Source organism: Salvelinus namaycush, chromosome 36 (assembly GCF_016432855.1).
Source record: "Salvelinus namaycush isolate Seneca chromosome 36, SaNama_1.0, whole genome shotgun sequence".
Classification (NCBI taxonomy): Eukaryota; Metazoa; Chordata; class Actinopteri; order Salmoniformes; family Salmonidae; genus Salvelinus; species Salvelinus namaycush.
Window position 1 is genome coordinate 20,271,125 of NC_052342.1, and position 18,076 is coordinate 20,289,200.

Sequence of the window (18,076 nt, forward strand, 5' to 3'; positions counted from 1 at the left end):
TATTTGAAGATTGTTATTCTTTATTTCTATATGTTTGAATGCTGTATAAAGTGTTGAAAAAAGCAAAAGTTGTCTGAATCTTTTTTACTGAGTTTTGTAGTGATGGGGGGAAAATCCATACAGTTCAAGGAGGGGATACTGCCCACTACTAAGGAGGACTGAGCGTGTACTGGAATTCTACCAATGTGCATCAGTTAATCACACAACAGCATCCCGTTCCACTGGTTGTCCATATAAGTAAACACTCTAGGGACTGTCATGGTTATTTGAGTTTATTCAAGTTTTTTTCTAAATTATATTATCATTGAGACATTACATACAGGGATATACCATGACAATTGAAATTATTGACGGCATTCGCGCAAACAAAGCGCAAACCACAGCATTTAACCATGGAAAGGTGACTGGGATTATGTTTGAATACAAACAGTGTAGTTATTCCCTCCGCAAGGCAATCAAACAAGCAAAATGTCAGTATAGAGACAAAGTGGAGTTGCAATTCAACGGCTCAGCCACGAGACGTATGTGGCAGGGACTACAGACAATCATGGACTACAAAAAGAAAACCAGTCACGTGGCGGACACTGGTGTCTTGCTTCCGGTCAAACTAAACAGCTTCTTCAACCGCTTTGAGGATAACAGAGTGCCACTGATGTGGCCCGCTACCAAGGACTGTGGACTCTCCTTCTCCGTAGCCGACGTGAGTAAGACATTTAAGCGTGTTAACCCTCACAAGGCTGATGGCCCAGACGGCATACCTAGCCGTGTCCTCAGAGCATGCGCAGACCAGCTGGCTGGAGTGTTTACGTACATATTCAATCTCTCCCTATCCCAGTCTGCGGTCCCCACATGCTTCAAGCTACCATTGTTCCTGTATTCTCTGTATATATCAATGATGTTGCTCTTGCTGCGGGCGATTCCCTGATCCACCTCTACGCAGACGACACCATTCTGTATACTTCTGGCCCTTCCTTGGACACTGTGCTATCTAACCTCCAAACGAGCTTCAATGCCATACAACACTCCTTCCGTGGCCTCCAACTGCTCTTAAACGCTAGTAAAACCAAATGCATGCTTTTCAACCGGTCGCTGCCTGCACCCGCACGCCCGACTAGCATCACCACCCTGGATGGTTCCGACCTAGAATATGTGGACATCTATAAGTACCTAGGTGTCTGGCTAGACTGCAAACTCTCCTTCCAGACTCATATCAAACATCTCCAATCCAAAATCAAATCTAGAGTCGGCTTTCTATTTCGCAACAAAGCCTCCTTCCCTCACGCCGCCAAACTTACCCTAGTAAAACTGACTATCCTACCGATCCTCGACTTCGGCGATGTCATCCACAAAATAGCTTCCAATACTCTACTCAGCAAACTGGATGCAGTTTATCACAGTGCCATCCGTTTTGTTACTAAAGCACCTTATACCACCCACCACTGCGACCTGTATGCTCTAGTCGGCTGGCCCTCGCTACATGTTCGTCGTCAGACCCACTGGCTCCAGGTCATCTACAAGGCTATGCTAGGTAAAGCGCCGCCTTATCTCAGTTCACTGGTCACGATGGCAACACCCACCCGTAGCACGCGCTCCAGCAGGTGTATCTCACTGATCATCCCTAAAGCCAAAACCTCATTTGGCCGCCTTTCCTTCCAGTTCTCTGCTGCCTGCGACTGGAACGAATTGCAAAAATCTCTGAAATTGGAGACTTTTATCTCCCTCAACAACTTTAAACATCTGCTATCTGAGCAGCTAACCGATCGCTGCAGCTGTACATAGTCCATCGGTATATAGCCCACCCAATTTACCTACCTCATCCCCATACTGTTTTTATTTATTTACTTTTCTGCTCTTTTGCACACCAGTATCTCTACTTGCACATGATCATCTGATGATTTATCACCCCAGTGTTAATCTGCTAAATTGTAATTATTCGCTCCTATGGCCTATTTATTGCCTACCTCCTCATGCCTTTTTCACACATTGTATATAGATTCTCTTTTTTTTCCTACTATGTTATTGACTTGTTTATTGTTTACTCCATGTGTAACTCTGTGTTGTTGTCTGTTCACACTGCTATGCTTTATCTTGGCCAGGTCGCAGTTGCAAATGAGAACTTGTTCTCAACTAGCCTACCTGGTTAAATAAAGGTGAAATAAATAAAAAATTAAATATCCAAAAAAGCAAAGGTAACTGAACTAAATGCCTATCGCCCCATAGCACTCACTTCTGTCATCATGAAGTGCTTTGAGAGACTAGTCAAGGATCATATCACCTCTACCTTACCAGTCACCCTGGACCCACTTTGATTTGCTTACCGCCCCAATAGATCCACAGACGATGCAATCGCCATCGCACTGCACACTGCCCTATCCCATCTGAATAATATTACCTAATATTACCTTGAATGCTCCATCTGATATGAGCTCTCGAAATAGTGGCCTAGGAATTATTCATTTGAATGCTAGAAGCTTGATCCAAAAGCTAGATTTGATTGAAATACTGGTCTCACAATCACATGCTGACATAATGATTATATCTGAATCCTGGCTCTGTGTCTCTGTTCAAGACTCAGATGTTCTGTTAGCTGGTTACAATATCTACAGAGCAGACAGAGTGGGTAAAGGAGGAGGTATTGTCATATATGTTAAATGCAACCTAGATGTCACTGTGTCCATTTCAACTTCTGTTCCGAAACAGTATGAATGCTTAGTTCTAAATGTGGTCCTTGGTCATAATGCACTATTAACGCTAGCGGGAGTTTATCGCCCACCCTCAGCTCCGGTATCTGCACTAAGCAAATTGTTTGAGTTAATGTCTAATTATGTAAACTCTGAATTATTGATTATCGGAGATCTCAATCTGGACTGGCTGATGCCAGCATCGTTTAAATTAAAAGATATTTGTAACGAACTAAATCTTACTCAACTAACAACTATACCTACCTGTCCTAATCCAAAATACCCCCAAAAATCTACATTAATAGACCTTATCTTAACAAATACACCTCACAAATATATAGCTAGTGGGTTATTTGCTAATGACATCAGTGACCAGTGCCCTATTGCATATATCAGAGATACTAGGCTAAAAAACCCTGACCCACGTATAATTCTAAAGAGAAATTATAAACACTTCTCAGAGCAAGCCTTTATCCATGACCTTTATTATTCAGAGCTTTTATCCGTAAACTGCATAATTGACCCAGTTTTAGGGTTCTCTTTCTTTTCATCTATTTTTACCTTCATGGCTGATAAACACGCCCCGTTAAAGCGATTTAGGGTAAAAAATCGAACTAATCCTTGGTTCTCCTGGATTTGAAAATCCCTTTTCTGCTAAAGAATCAAGCATGGGCCTTGGCGAGGAAAACTGGTGAAACAGCTGATTGGCTGCTTTTTAGGTAATTGAGAAATAAATGGACCGGAGGAATAAAAAAGGCAAAATCTAGGTATTTTCTTGATGCTATGACAGTCTGCTGGTGATCCCGCCTAAATTCTGGAAAACTGTCGAATCACTTCAATGAAGAAACTCCTTGACTTCCCTGCCGAAGCAAATTACATCGGAATCTGGGATCATCAGTGACCTAACTGAAATTTGTGATGTTTTTAATAAGCATTTTATTTCTGCTGGTTTTCTTTTTGAAAGAAAAAATGGCCAACATGATCCTGACCGGTCTATTGTTTCAGCCCCTCGGCCTTTAGCTGATGTGGAAAACAGTAAGCCGGTTTTTAATTTTCAAAAAGTCACAGAAGATGAGGTCTTATCTGCACTATCTGCTGTAGATTCTAAGAAATCATTAGGCACTGACAATCTGGATCCATATTTACTCAAGTGTGCGGCACCTATTATTGCTGGTGTAGTGACGTATATTTTTTATCAAACATTTGTCGTAGGAAAGATTCCTAAATCTTGGAAAACAGCTTTTGTTTTACCACTGCTCAAGGGAGGTGATGGTAGTGAATTGGATAATTATCAGCCCATCTCTAAGCTCTCCTGTTTGGCTAAAATTCTAGAGTCACTGGTGAATAGGCAACTACAATCTTTTTTAACTGTTAACAATACTCTTTCTAGTAATCAATCTGGCTTTAGACCTAAACACAGTACTATTACGGCCACTGTACGTGTTGTAAATTATATTGTTAGGGTTAGGGTTAGGGTTAGCCCTAACCCTAACCCTAACCCTAACCCTGGTAGGTTAACTGCACCACCCACAACCTCAGGGCTCTCAAGAGGGTGGTGCGGTATGCACAACGCATCACCGTTGGCAAACTCCCTGCCCTCCAGGACACCTACAGCACCCGATGTCACAGGAAAGCCAAAAAGGTCATCAAGGACAACAACCACCCGAGCCACTGCCCGTTCACCCCACTATCATCCAGAAGGCGAGGTCAGTACAGATGCATCAAAGCTGGGACCGAGAGACTGAAAAACAGCTTCTATCTCAAGGCCATCACTGTTAAAACAGCCATCACTAGCACATTAGAGTCTGCTGCCTATAGGCATAGACTAGAAATCATATCCACTTGAATAAATGGAACACTAGTCACTTTAATAATGTTTACATATCTTGCATTACTCATCTCATATGTATATACTGTATTCTATACTATTCTACTGTATCTTAGTCTATGTCGCTCTGACATTGCTCGTCCTATATTTACATATTCTTAATTCCATTCCTTAACTTAGATTTGTGTGTATAGGGTATATGTTGTGAAATTGTTAGATATTACTTGTTAGATATTAATACACTGTCGGAACTAGAAGCACAAGCATTTCGGTACACTCGCAATAACATCTGCTAAACACGTGTATGTGACCAATACAATTTGATAGATATATGGTGAAGCTATTCAGCAACTGATGATCACAGGCCACTGACACCCATTTTACAAGGATGTAAAATATCATACTCCTCGTCTTTTACATTCAACAACTCACCAATCATGTCTAAAAACAGAATACAGGACAAGTCAGTCACACAGAATCAAATTTACAATCCAGGAATGTCTTCTTACATCACGGAGCTCAACAACTAGAAAACACTCGTCCCTGGGTGGGCTTGAACCACCAACCTTTAGATTAACAGTCTAACGCGCTAACCAATTGCGCCACAGAGACCAAGCTGCTAGGCAGTGGACACACGTGGAACAAGGACCACGTTCATTTGATGGAAATCACTCCGCCGTTACATGGTTGCAAAAGTTCTACTATCTTATCCAGACAGGGAAATATTCAGCTTTCAGTCATAATTGTATGGCAAAACAGAGGGGTAACATCCAGATCTGAACAGACGTATATACTACATGGTTTATCTTAAAGATATATTTTATCTTTAAATGCTATCAAAACCAATGAAGGCCTACACCGGCCAAACCCGGACGACGCTGGGCCAATTGTGCGCCGCCCTATGGGACTCACAAATCACAGCCAGTTGTGATACAGTCTGGATTCAAACCAGGGTGTCTGTAGTGACGCCTCTATTTCATTTTGGGCTGGGTAAATACAAGTGAATATATTCATGAAAGTCACCTTGTCTGGGAGAAATTTACACGGTTATAAAAATGTCACGCCGGGGCAAGCTTACGCAAAACACCCACCTAATTTGAAGTGTTACCAAAATCCCCTTTGGGAAAAATGTATGGTCGAAAAACGATTGTAACCATTTTCATGTTTGACTGCTAGGTTTTATGGGTATTATGACTCATACTGTGGTAATCTATTATAGATTGTTAATTGAAGGTCCCTTAGCCAGATGGATAACAATGATATGGTCCTTTGAGTGAGATTTATATTTTCAAAACAGAACGGTCAAGATCAATGGTAATAAAACAACAGACCTTTGCCACCACCATCCCTTTTACAAGTGGGTTAAACGACACTGTAGAGTAGCTATAGTGGAGTAAAGACAAGTACTGAACGTGATTTTACAATGAGGCTTCTCTCACAGGCAGAAAGAAGTAAGAGGAAAATAAAATTCTTTTCTCCCCGTCGGGGAATTGAACCCCGGTCTCCCGCGGGGATACTGACCACTATACTAACGAGGACTGAGTGTGTGCTGGAATTCTACCTATACAGATCAGTTCCGTTAAACCAACAGCATCCCCTTCGTTGTCAACATAAGTACACATTTAGACACGCCTACACACACAACAAACGATCACGGTTATTTGAATATTCAAATATCCGAACGGACCTCAGTATTCCATTACTTGTGTGCGTGTTCATTTTTCTTGCCCTTTTTTGGGGGGGTGGGCCTATTTTAACAATGAAAACGTTTTTTCTAAATGAAATGATCATTGAGACATTATTACATACAGGGATATACCGTGACAATTGAAATTCTTTATTTAATAAAACAACAGTTGAACTGTTGATTTTTGTTTTGATGACGGTGCATTGAGCTAGCGCATTTAGTCCTCCAGTCAACTCTGACAACCTATTTTCTACACTTCAAATAGCAATTACTGTCGAGTACATAGCCAAGGCTCCACAACACCTGACCCAGAGCAATGCAAAACACTCTCCAGAAAAGTCATTTCAAACAGAATCCATCAATCATGGTGAAAATCAGACTTCTCTTTCACCGTTGCTGCTAGCCAAAAACTACTGGAGAATTGCAGCCTTTCCGTTGTGGTATTCTGACTTGTCAAGTGTTATTTTTATCTGCGTTTTTTGAATGTCCACTATCCTGATAGCAGAAATAATGTCATATTATCCGATTAGTGAAATCATTTCAAATTCCCATCCCTAATAAACACGATACCAACATTTGTCTACAAACAAGTCCTGCGCACACTTTAAACAACGAGACAAAATACATTCATTTGTACCGTCGTTTCTCTTTGCTTATTTGAGCTGTTCTTGCCATAATATTGACTTGGTCTTTTACCAAATAGGGCTATCTTCTGTATTCCAACCCTACCTTGTCACAACACAACTGATTGGCTGAAACGCATTACGAAGGAAAGAAATTACACAAATTAACTTCTAACAAGGCACACCTGTTAATTGAAAGGCATTCCAGGTGAATGCCTCATGAAGCTGGTTGAGAGAATGCCAAGAGTGTGCAAAGCTGTCATCAAGGCAAAGGGTGGCTACTTTGAAGAATCTCAAATATAAATAAATGTTGATTTGTTTAACACTTTTTTGGTTACTACATGATTCCATATGTGTTATTTCATCGTTTTTATGTCTTCACTATTATTCTACAATGTAGAAAATAGTCAAAATAAAGAGAATTTTCTCAAAGTTATACAAGGTGATATACAGTGATTAATCATAATGGGGTTGCTGAAAATGAAAAGAAGTTCTAGCAGTAACAAGAGTGGATAATAGATTCTGAATTTATTGTTCCTCAAACCAGATTAATATATACATACATACACATATACAGTACCAGTCAAAAGTTGGGACACACTTACTCATTCAAGGGTTTTTCTAGATTTTTTTTACTATTTTCTACATTGTAGAATAAAAGTGAAGACATCAAAACTATGAAATAACACATGGAATCTTGTAGTCACCAAAAAAGTGTTAAACAAATCAAAATATATTAAAGTAGCCACCCTTTGCCTTGATGACAGCTTTGCACACTCTTGGCATTCTCTCCACCAGCTGCACCTGGAATGCTTTCCAACGGTCTTGAAGGAGTTCCCACAAATGCTGAGCACTTGTTGGCTGCTTTTCCTTCACTCTGCTGTCCAACTCATCCCAAATGTAAACCCTCTCAATTGAGTTGAGGTCGGGTGATTGTGGAGGCCAGGTCATCTGATGCAGCACTCCATCACTTTCCTTCTTGGTCAAATAGCCCTTACACAGCCTGGAGGTGGGTGGGTCATTGTCCTGTTGAAAAACAAGTGATAGTCCCACTAAGCGCAAATCAGATGGGATGGCGTATCGCTGCAGAATGCTGTGGTAGCCATGCTGGTTAAGTGTGCATTGAATTCTAAATAAATCACCAACAGTGTCACCAGCAAAGCATCCCCACACCATCACACCTTCTCCTTGCTTCACGGTGGGAACCACACACGCGGAGCTCATGCGTTCACCTACTCCTCGTCTCACAAAGACAGAGCGGTTGGAACCAAAAATCTCGAATTTGGAGTCAGACCAAAGGACAGATTTCCACCGGTCTAATGGCCATTGCTTGTGTTTCTTGGCCCAAGCAAGTCTCTTCTTCTTATTCGTGTCCTTTAGTAGTGTTTTTGTTTTTACAGCAGTTTGACCTTGAAGGCCTGATTCACGTAGTCTCTTCTGAACAGTTGATGTTAAGATGTGTCTGTTACTTGAACTCTGTGAAGCATTTATTTGGGCTGCAATTTCTGAGGCTGGTAACTCTAATGAACTTATCCTCCGCAGCAGAGGTAACTCTGGGTCTTCCTTTCCTGTGGCGGTCCTCATGAGAGCCAGTTTCATCATAGCGCTTGATGGTTTTTGCGACTGCGCTTGAAGAAACTTTCAAAGTTGTTGACATTTTCTGGATTGACTGACCTTCGTGTCTTAAAGTATGGATGTACCGTCGTTTCTCTTTGCTTATTTGAGCTGTTCTTGCCATAATATTGACTTGGTCTTTTACCAAATAGGGCTATCTTCTGTATTCCAACCCTACCTTGTCACAACACAACTGATTGGCTGAAACGCATTACAAAGGAAAGAAATTACACTAATTAACTTCTAACAAGGCACACCTGTTAATTGAAAGGCATTCCAGGTGAATGCCTCATGAAGCTGGTTGAGAGAATGCCAAGAGTGTGCAAAGCTGTCATCAAGGCAAAGGGTGGCTACTTTGAAGAATCTCAAATATATATATTTTTTTGATTTGTTTAACACTTTTTTGGTTACTACATGATTCCATATGTGTTATTTCATAGTTTTTATGTCTTCACTATTATTCTACAATGTAGAAAATAGTCAAAGTAAAGAAAAACCCTTGAATGAGGAGGTGTGTCCAAACTATTGACTGGTACTGTATGTGTGTATGTATATATATATATATATATATATATATATATATATATATAATAATTCGATATGGAGTTTAGATATATGGTGAAGCTATTCAGCAACTGATGATCACAGGCCATTTTACAAGGATGTAAAATATCATACTCCTCGTCTTTTACATTCAACAACTCACCAATCACGTCTAAAAACAGAATACAGGACAAGTCAGTCACACACGGAATCAAATTTACTTACACTCCAGGAATGTCTTCTTACATCACGGAGCTCAACAACTAGAAAACACTCGTCCCTGGGTGGGCTTGAACCACCAACCTTTAGATTAACAGTCTAACGCGCTAACCAATTGCGCCACAGAGACCAAGCTGCTAGGCAGTGGACACACGTGGAACAAGGACCACGTTCATTTGATGGAAATCACTCCGCCGTTACATGGTTGCAAAAGTTCTACTATCTTATCCAGACAGGGAAATATTCAGCTTTCAGTCATAATTGTACGGCAAAACAGAGGGGTAACATCCAGATCTGAACAGACGTATATACTACATGGTTTATCTTAAAGATATATTTTATCTTTAAATGCTATCAAAACCAATGAAGGCCTACACCGGCCAAACCCGGACGACGCTGGGCCAATTGTGCGCCGCCCTATGGGACTCACAAATCACAGCCAGTTGTGATACAGTCTGGATTCAAACCAGGGTGTCTGTAGTGACGCCTCTATTTCATTTTGGGCTGGGTAAATACAAGTGAATATATTCATGAAAGTCACCTTGTCTGGGAGAAATTTACACGGTTATAAAAATGTCACGCCGGGGCAAGCTTACGCAAAACACCCACCTAATTTGAAGTGTTACCAAAATCCCCTTTGGGAAAAATGTATGGTCGAAAAACGATTGTAACCATTTTCATGTTTGACTGCTAGGTTTTATGGGTATTATGACTCATACTGTGGTAATCTATTATAGATTGTTAATTGAAGGTCCCTTAGCCAGATGGATAACAATGATATGGTCCTTTGAGTGAGATTTATATTTTCAAAACAGAACGGTCAAGATCTACTGGTAATAAAACAACAGACCTTTGCCACCACCATCCCTTTTACAAGTGGGTTAAACGACACTGTAGAGTAGCTATAGTGGAGTAAAGACAAGTACTGAACGTGATTTTACAATGAGGCTTCTCTCACAGGCAGAAAGAAGTAAGAGGAAAATAAAATTCTTTCCTCTCCCGTCGGGGAATTGAACCCCGATCTCCCGCGTGACAGGCGGGGATACTGACCACTATACTAACGACGACTGAGTGTGTGCTGGAATTCTACCTATGCAGATCACTTCCGTTAAACCAACAGCATCCCCTTCGTTGTCAACATAAGTACACATTTAGACACGCCTACACACACAACAAACGATCACGGTTATTTGATTATTCAAATATCCGAACGGACCTCAGTATTCCATTACTTGTGTGCGTGTTCATTTTTCTTGACCTTTTTTGGGGGGGTGGGCCTATTTTAACAATGAAAACGTTTTTTCTAAATGAAATGATCATTGAGACATTATTACATACAGGGATATACCGTGACAATTGAAATTCTTTATTTAATAAAACAACAGTTGAACTGTTGATTTTTGTTTTGATGACGGTGCATTGAGCTAGCGCATTTAGTCCTCCAGTCAACTCTGACAACCTATTTTCTACACTTCAAATAGCAATTACTGTCGAGTACATAGCCAAGGCTCCACAACACCTGACCCAGAGCAATGCAAAACACTCTCCAGAAAAGTCATTTCAAACAGAATCCATCAATCATGGTGAAAATCAGACTTCTCTTTCACCGTTGCTGCTAGCCAAAAACTACTGGAGAATTGCAGCCTTTCCGTTGTGGTATTCTGACTTGTCAAGTGTTATTTTTATCTGCGTTTTTTGAATGTCCACTATCCTGATAGCAGAAATAATGTCATATTATCCGATTAGTGAAATCATTTCAAATTCCCATCCCTAATAAACACGATACCAACATTTGTCTACAAACAAGTCCTGCGCACACTTTAAACAACGAGACAAAATACATTCATTTGTACCGTCGTTTCTCTTTGCTTATTTGAGCTGTTCTTGCCATAATATTGACTTGGTCTTTTACCAAATAGGGCTATCTTCTGTATTCCAACCCTACCTTGTCACAACACAACTGATTGGCTGAAACGCATTACGAAGGAAAGAAATTACACAAATTAACTTCTAACAAGGCACACCTGTTAATTGAAAGGCATTCCAGGTGAATGCCTCATGAAGCTGGTTGAGAGAATGCCAAGAGTGTGCAAAGCTGTCATCAAGGCAAAGGGTGGCTACTTTGAAGAATCTCAAATATAAATAAATGTTGATTTGTTTAACACTTTTTTGGTTACTACATGATTCCATATGTGTTATTTCATCGTTTTTATGTCTTCACTATTATTCTACAATGTAGAAAATAGTCAAAATAAAGAGAATTTTCTCAAAGTTATACAAGGTGATATACAGTGATTAATCATAATGGGGTTGCTGAAAATGAAAAGAAGTTCTAGCAGTAACAAGAGTGGATAATAGATTCTGAATTTATTGTTCCTCAAACCAGATTAATATATACATACATACACATATACAGTACCAGTCAAAAGTTGGGACACACTTACTCATTCAAGGGTTTTTCTAGATTTTTTTTACTATTTTCTACATTGTAGAATAAAAGTGAAGACATCAAAACTATGAAATAACACATGGAATCTTGTAGTCACCAAAAAAGTGTTAAACAAATCAAAATATATTAAAGTAGCCACCCTTTGCCTTGATGACAGCTTTGCACACTCTTGGCATTCTCTCCACCAGCTGCACCTGGAATGCTTTCCAACGGTCTTGAAGGAGTTCCCACAAATGCTGAGCACTTGTTGGCTGCTTTTCCTTCACTCTGCTGTCCAACTCATCCCAAATGTAAACCCTCTCAATTGAGTTGAGGTCGGGTGATTGTGGAGGCCAGGTCATCTGATGCAGCACTCCATCACTTTCCTTCTTGGTCAAATAGCCCTTACACAGCCTGGAGGTGGGTGGGTCATTGTCCTGTTGAAAAACAAGTGATAGTCCCACTAAGCGCAAATCAGATGGGATGGCGTATCGCTGCAGAATGCTGTGGTAGCCATGCTGGTTAAGTGTGCATTGAATTCTAAATAAATCACCAACAGTGTCACCAGCAAAGCATCCCCACACCATCACACCTTCTCCTTGCTTCACGGTGGGAACCACACACGCGGAGCTCATGCGTTCACCTACTCCTCGTCTCACAAAGACAGAGCGGTTGGAACCAAAAATCTCGAATTTGGAGTCAGACCAAAGGACAGATTTCCACCGGTCTAATGGCCATTGCTTGTGTTTCTTGGCCCAAGCAAGTCTCTTCTTCTTATTCGTGTCCTTTAGTAGTGTTTTTGTTTTTACAGCAGTTTGACCTTGAAGGCCTGATTCACGTAGTCTCTTCTGAACAGTTGATGTTAAGATGTGTCTGTTACTTGAACTCTGTGAAGCATTTATTTGGGCTGCAATTTCTGAGGCTGGTAACTCTAATGAACTTATCCTCCGCAGCAGAGGTAACTCTGGGTCTTCCTTTCCTGTGGCGGTCCTCATGAGAGCCAGTTTCATCATAGCGCTTGATGGTTTTTGCGACTGCGCTTGAAGAAACTTTCAAAGTTGTTGACATTTTCTGGATTGACTGACCTTCGTGTCTTAAAGTATGGATGTACCGTCGTTTCTCTTTGCTTATTTGAGCTGTTCTTGCCATAATATTGACTTGGTCTTTTACCAAATAGGGCTATCTTCTGTATTCCAACCCTACCTTGTCACAACACAACTGATTGGCTGAAACGCATTACAAAGGAAAGAAATTACACTAATTAACTTCTAACAAGGCACACCTGTTAATTGAAAGGCATTCCAGGTGAATGCCTCATGAAGCTGGTTGAGAGAATGCCAAGAGTGTGCAAAGCTGTCATCAAGGCAAAGGGTGGCTACTTTGAAGAATCTCAAATATATATTTTTTTTGATTTGTTTAACACTTTTTTGGTTACTACATGATTCCATATGTGTTATTTCATAGTTTTTATGTCTTCACTATTATTCTACAATGTAGAAAATAGTCAAAGTAAAGAAAAACCCTTGAATGAGGAGGTGTGTCCAAACTATTGACTGGTACTGTATGTGTGTATGTATATATATATATATATATATATATATATATATATATATATATATATATATATATATATATATATATATATATATAATTCGATATGGAGTTTAGATATATGGTGAAGCTATTCAGCAACTGATGATCACAGGCCATTTTACAAGGATGTAAAATATCATACTCCTCGTCTTTTACATTCAACAACTCACCAATCACGTCTAAAAACAGAATACAGGACAAGTCAGTCACACACGGAATCAAATTTACTTACACTCCAGGAATGTCTTCTTACATCACGGAGCTCAACAACTAGAAAACACTCGTCCCTGGGTGGGCTTGAACCACCAACCTTTAGATTAACAGTCTAACGCGCTAACCAATTGCGCCACAGAGACCAAGCTGCTAGGCAGTGGACACACGTGGAACAAGGACCACGTTCATTTGATGGAAATCACTCCGCCGTTACATGGTTGCAAAAGTTCTACTATCTTATCCAGACAGGGAAATATTCAGCTTTCAGTCATAATTGTACTGGCAAAACAGAGGGGTAACATCCAGATCTGAACAGACGTATATACTACATGGTTTATCTTAAAGATATATTTTATCTTTAAATGCTATCAAAACCAATGAAGGCCTACACCGGCCAAACCCGGACGACGCTGGGCCAATTGTGCGCCGCCCTATGGGACTCACAAATCACAGCCAGTTGTGATACAGTCTGGATTCAAACCAGGGTGTCTGTAGTGACGCCTCTATTTCATTTTGGGCTGGGTAAATACAAGTGAATATATTCATGAAAGTCACCTTGTCTGGGAGAAATTTACACGGTTATAAAAATGTCACGCCGGGGCAAGCTTACGCAAAACACCCACCTAATTTGAAGTGTTACCAAAATCCCCTTTGGGAAAAATGTATGGTCGAAAAACGATTGTAACCATTTTCATGTTTGACTGCTAGGTTTTATGGGTATTATGACTCATACTGTGGTAATCTATTATAGATTGTTAATTGAAGGTCCCTTAGCCAGATGGATAACAATGATATGGTCCTTTGAGTGAGATTTATATTTTCAAAACAGAACGGTCAAGATCTATGGTAATAAAACAACAGACCTTTGCCACCACCATCCCTTTTACAAGTGGGTTAAACGACACTGTAGAGTAGCTATAGTGGAGTAAAGACAAGTACTGAACGTGATTTTACAATGAGGCTTCTCTCACAGGCAGAAAGAAGTAAGAGGAAAATAAAATTCTTTCCTCCCCGTCGGGGAATTGAACCCCGGTCTCCCGCGTGACAGGCGGGGATACTGACCACTATACTAACGAGGACTGAGTGTGTGCTGGAATTCTACCTATGCAGATCAGTTCCGTTAAACCAACAGCATCCCCTTCGTTGTCAACATAAGTACACATTTAGACACGCCTACACACACAACAAACGATCACGGTTATTTGAAATTCAAATATCCGAACGGACCTCAGTATTCCATTACTTGTGTGCGTGTTCATTTTTCTTGACCTTTTTTGGGGGGGTGGGCCTATTTTAACAATGAAAACGTTTTTTCTAAATGAAATGATCATTGAGACATTATTACATACAGGGATATACCGTGACAATTGAAATTCTTTATTTAATAAAACAACAGTTGAACTGTTGATTTTTGTTTTGATGACGGTGCATTGAGCTAGCGCATTTAGTCCTCCAGTCAACTCTGACAACCTATTTTCTACACTTCAAATAGCAATTACTGTCGAGTACATAGCCAAGGCTCCACAACACCTGACCCAGAGCAATGCAAAACACTCTCCAGAAAAGTCATTTCAAACAGAATCCATCAATCATGGTGAAAATCAGACTTCTCTTTCACCGTTGCTGCTAGCCAAAAACTACTGGAGAATTGCAGCCTTTCCGTTGTGGTATTCTGACTTGTCAAGTGTTATTTTTATCTGCGTTTTTTGAATGTCCACTATCCTGATAGCAGAAATAATGTCATATTATCCGATTAGTGAAATCATTTCAAATGCCCATCCCTAATAAACACGATACCAACATTTGTCTACAAACAAGTCCTGCGCACACTTTAAACAACGAGACAAAATACATTCATTTGTACCGTCGTTTCTCTTTGCTTATTTGAGCTGTTCTTGCCATAATATTGACTTGGTCTTTTACCAAATAGGGCTATCTTCTGTATTCCAACCCTACCTTGTCACAACACAACTGATTGGCTGAAACGCATTACGAAGGAAAGAAATTACACAAATTAACTTCTAACAAGGCACACCTGTTAATTGAAAGGCATTCCAGGTGAATGCCTCATGAAGCTGGTTGAGAGAATGCCAAGAGTGTGCAAAGCTGTCATCAAGGCAAAGGGTGGCTACTTTGAAGAATCTCAAATATAAATAAATGTTGATTTGTTTAACACTTTTTTGGTTACTACATGATTCCATATGTGTTATTTCATCGTTTTTATGTCTTCACTATTATTCTACAATGTAGAAAATAGTCAAAATAAAGAGAATTTTCTCAAAGTTATACAAGGTGATATACAGTGATTAATCATAATGGGGTTGCTGAAAATGAAAAGAAGTTCTAGCAGTAACAAGAGTGGATAATAGATTCTGAATTTATTGTTCCTCAAACCAGATTAATATATACATACATACACATATACAGTACCAGTCAAAAGTTGGGACACACTTACTCATTCAAGGGTTTTTCTAGATTTTTTTTACTATTTTCTACATTGTAGAATAAAAGTGAAGACATCAAAACTATGAAATAACACATGGAATCTTGTAGTCACCAAAAAAGTGTTAAACAAATCAAAATATATTAAAGTAGCCACCCTTTGCCTTGATGACAGCTTTGCACACTCTTGGCATTCTCTCCACCAGCTGCACCTGGAATGCTTTCCAACGGTCTTGAAGGAGTTCCCACAAATGCTGAGCACTTGTTGGCTGCTTTTCCTTCACTCTGCTGTCCAACTCATCCCAAATGTAAACCCTCTCAATTGAGTTGAGGTCGGGTGATTGGGGAGGCCAGGTCATCTGATGCAGCACTCCATCACTTTCCTTCTTGGTCAAATAGCCCTTACACAGCCTGGAGGTGGGTGGGTCATTGTCCTGTTGAAAAACAAGTGATAGTCCCACTAAGCGCAAATCAGATGGGATGGCGTATCGCTGCAGAATGCTGTGGTAGCCATGCTGGTTAAGTGTGCATTGAATTCTAAATAAATCACCAACAGTGTCACCAGCAAAGCATCCCCACACCATCACACCTTCTCCTTGCTTCACGGTGGGAACCACACACGCGGAGCTCATGCGTTCACCTACTCCTCGTCTCACAAAGACAGAGCGGTTGGAACCAAAAATCTCGAATTTGGAGTCAGACCAAAGGACAGATTTCCACCGGTCTAATGGCCATTGCTTGTGTTTCTTGGCCCAAGCAAGTCTCTTCTTCTTATTCGTGTCCTTTAGTAGTGTTTTTGTTTTTACAGCAGTTTGACCTTGAAGGCCTGATTCACGTAGTCTCTTCTGAACAGTTGATGTTAAGATGTGTCTGTTACTTGAACTCTGTGAAGCATTTATTTGGGCTGCAATTTCTGAGGCTGGTAACTCTAATGAACTTATCCTCCGCAGCAGAGGTAACTCTGGGTCTTCCTTTCCTGTGGCGGTCCTCATGAGAGCCAGTTTCATCATAGCGCTTGATGGTTTTTGCGACTGCGCTTGAAGAAACTTTCAAAGTTGTTGACATTTTCTGGATTGACTGACCTTCGTGTCTTAAAGTATGGATGTACCGTCGTTTCTCTTTGCTTATTTGAGCTGTTCTTGCCATAATATTGACTTGGTCTTTTACCAAATAGGGCTATCTTCTGTATTCCAACCCTACCTTGTCACAACACAACTGATTGGCTGAAACGCATTACAAAGGAAAGAAATTACACTAATTAACTTCTAACAAGGCACACCTGTTAATTGAAAGGCATTCCAGGTGAATGCCTCATGAAGCTGGTTGAGAGAATGCCAAGAGTGTGCAAAGCTGTCATCAAGGCAAAGGGTGGCTACTTTGAAGAATCTCAAATATATATTTTTTTTGATTTGTTTAACACTTTTTTGGTTACTACATGATTCCATATGTGTTATTTCATAGTTTTTATGTCTTCACTATTATTCTACAATGTAGAAAATAGTCAAAGTAAAGAAAAACCCTTGAATGAGGAGGTGTGTCCAAACTATTGACTGGTACTGTATGTGTGTATGTATATATATATATATATATATATATATATATATATATATATATATATATATATATATATATATATATATAATTCGATATGGAGTTTAGATATATGGTGAAGCTATTCAGCAACTGATGATCACAGGCCATTTTACAAGGATGTAAAATATCATACTCCTCGTCTTTTACATTCAACAACTCACCAATCACGTCTAAAAACAGAATACAGGACAAGTCAGTCACACACGGAATCAAATTTACTTACACTCCAGGAATGTCTTCTTACATCACGGAGCTCAACAACTAGAAAACACTCGTCCCTGGGTGGGCTTGAACCACCAACCTTTAGATTAACAGTCTAACGCGCTAACCAATTGCTCCACAGAGACCAAGCTGCTAAGCAGTGGACACACGTGGAACAAGGACCACGTTCATTTGATGGAAATCACTCCGCCGTTACATGGTTGCAAAAGTTCTACTATCTTATCCAGACAGGGAAATATTCAGCTTTCAGTCATAATTGTATGGCAAAACAGAGGGGTAACATCCAGATCTGAACAGACGTATATACTACATGGTTTATCTTAAAGATATATTTTATCTTTAAATGCTATCAAAACCAATGAAGGCCTACACCGGCCAAACCCGGACGAC

At 40.0% G+C, this 18,076-nt stretch overlaps 5 non-coding genes across 5 annotated transcripts; all 5 read right to left on the bottom strand.

Moving 5' to 3' along the window:
- Positions 1-5,047: 5,047 nt before the first annotated feature.
- trnan-guu lies at positions 5,048-5,121 on the bottom strand. Its single transcript has one exon. It is a non-coding gene; the product is annotated as a tRNA-Asn (tRNA).
- A 4,130-nt stretch (positions 5,122-9,251) lies between these two features.
- On the bottom strand, positions 9,252-9,325 carry trnan-guu. Its single transcript has one exon. It is a non-coding gene; the product is annotated as a tRNA-Asn (tRNA).
- Positions 9,326-13,498: 4,173 nt separating this feature from the next.
- trnan-guu lies at positions 13,499-13,572 on the bottom strand. Its single transcript has one exon. It is a non-coding gene; the product is annotated as a tRNA-Asn (tRNA).
- An 864-nt stretch (positions 13,573-14,436) lies between these two features.
- Positions 14,437-14,508, bottom strand: trnad-guc. Its single transcript has one exon. It is a non-coding gene; the product is annotated as a tRNA-Asp (tRNA).
- Positions 14,509-17,737: 3,229 nt separating this feature from the next.
- On the bottom strand, positions 17,738-17,811 carry trnan-guu. The gene has a single exon. It is a non-coding gene; the product is annotated as a tRNA-Asn (tRNA).
- Positions 17,812-18,076: the final 265 nt, after the last annotated feature.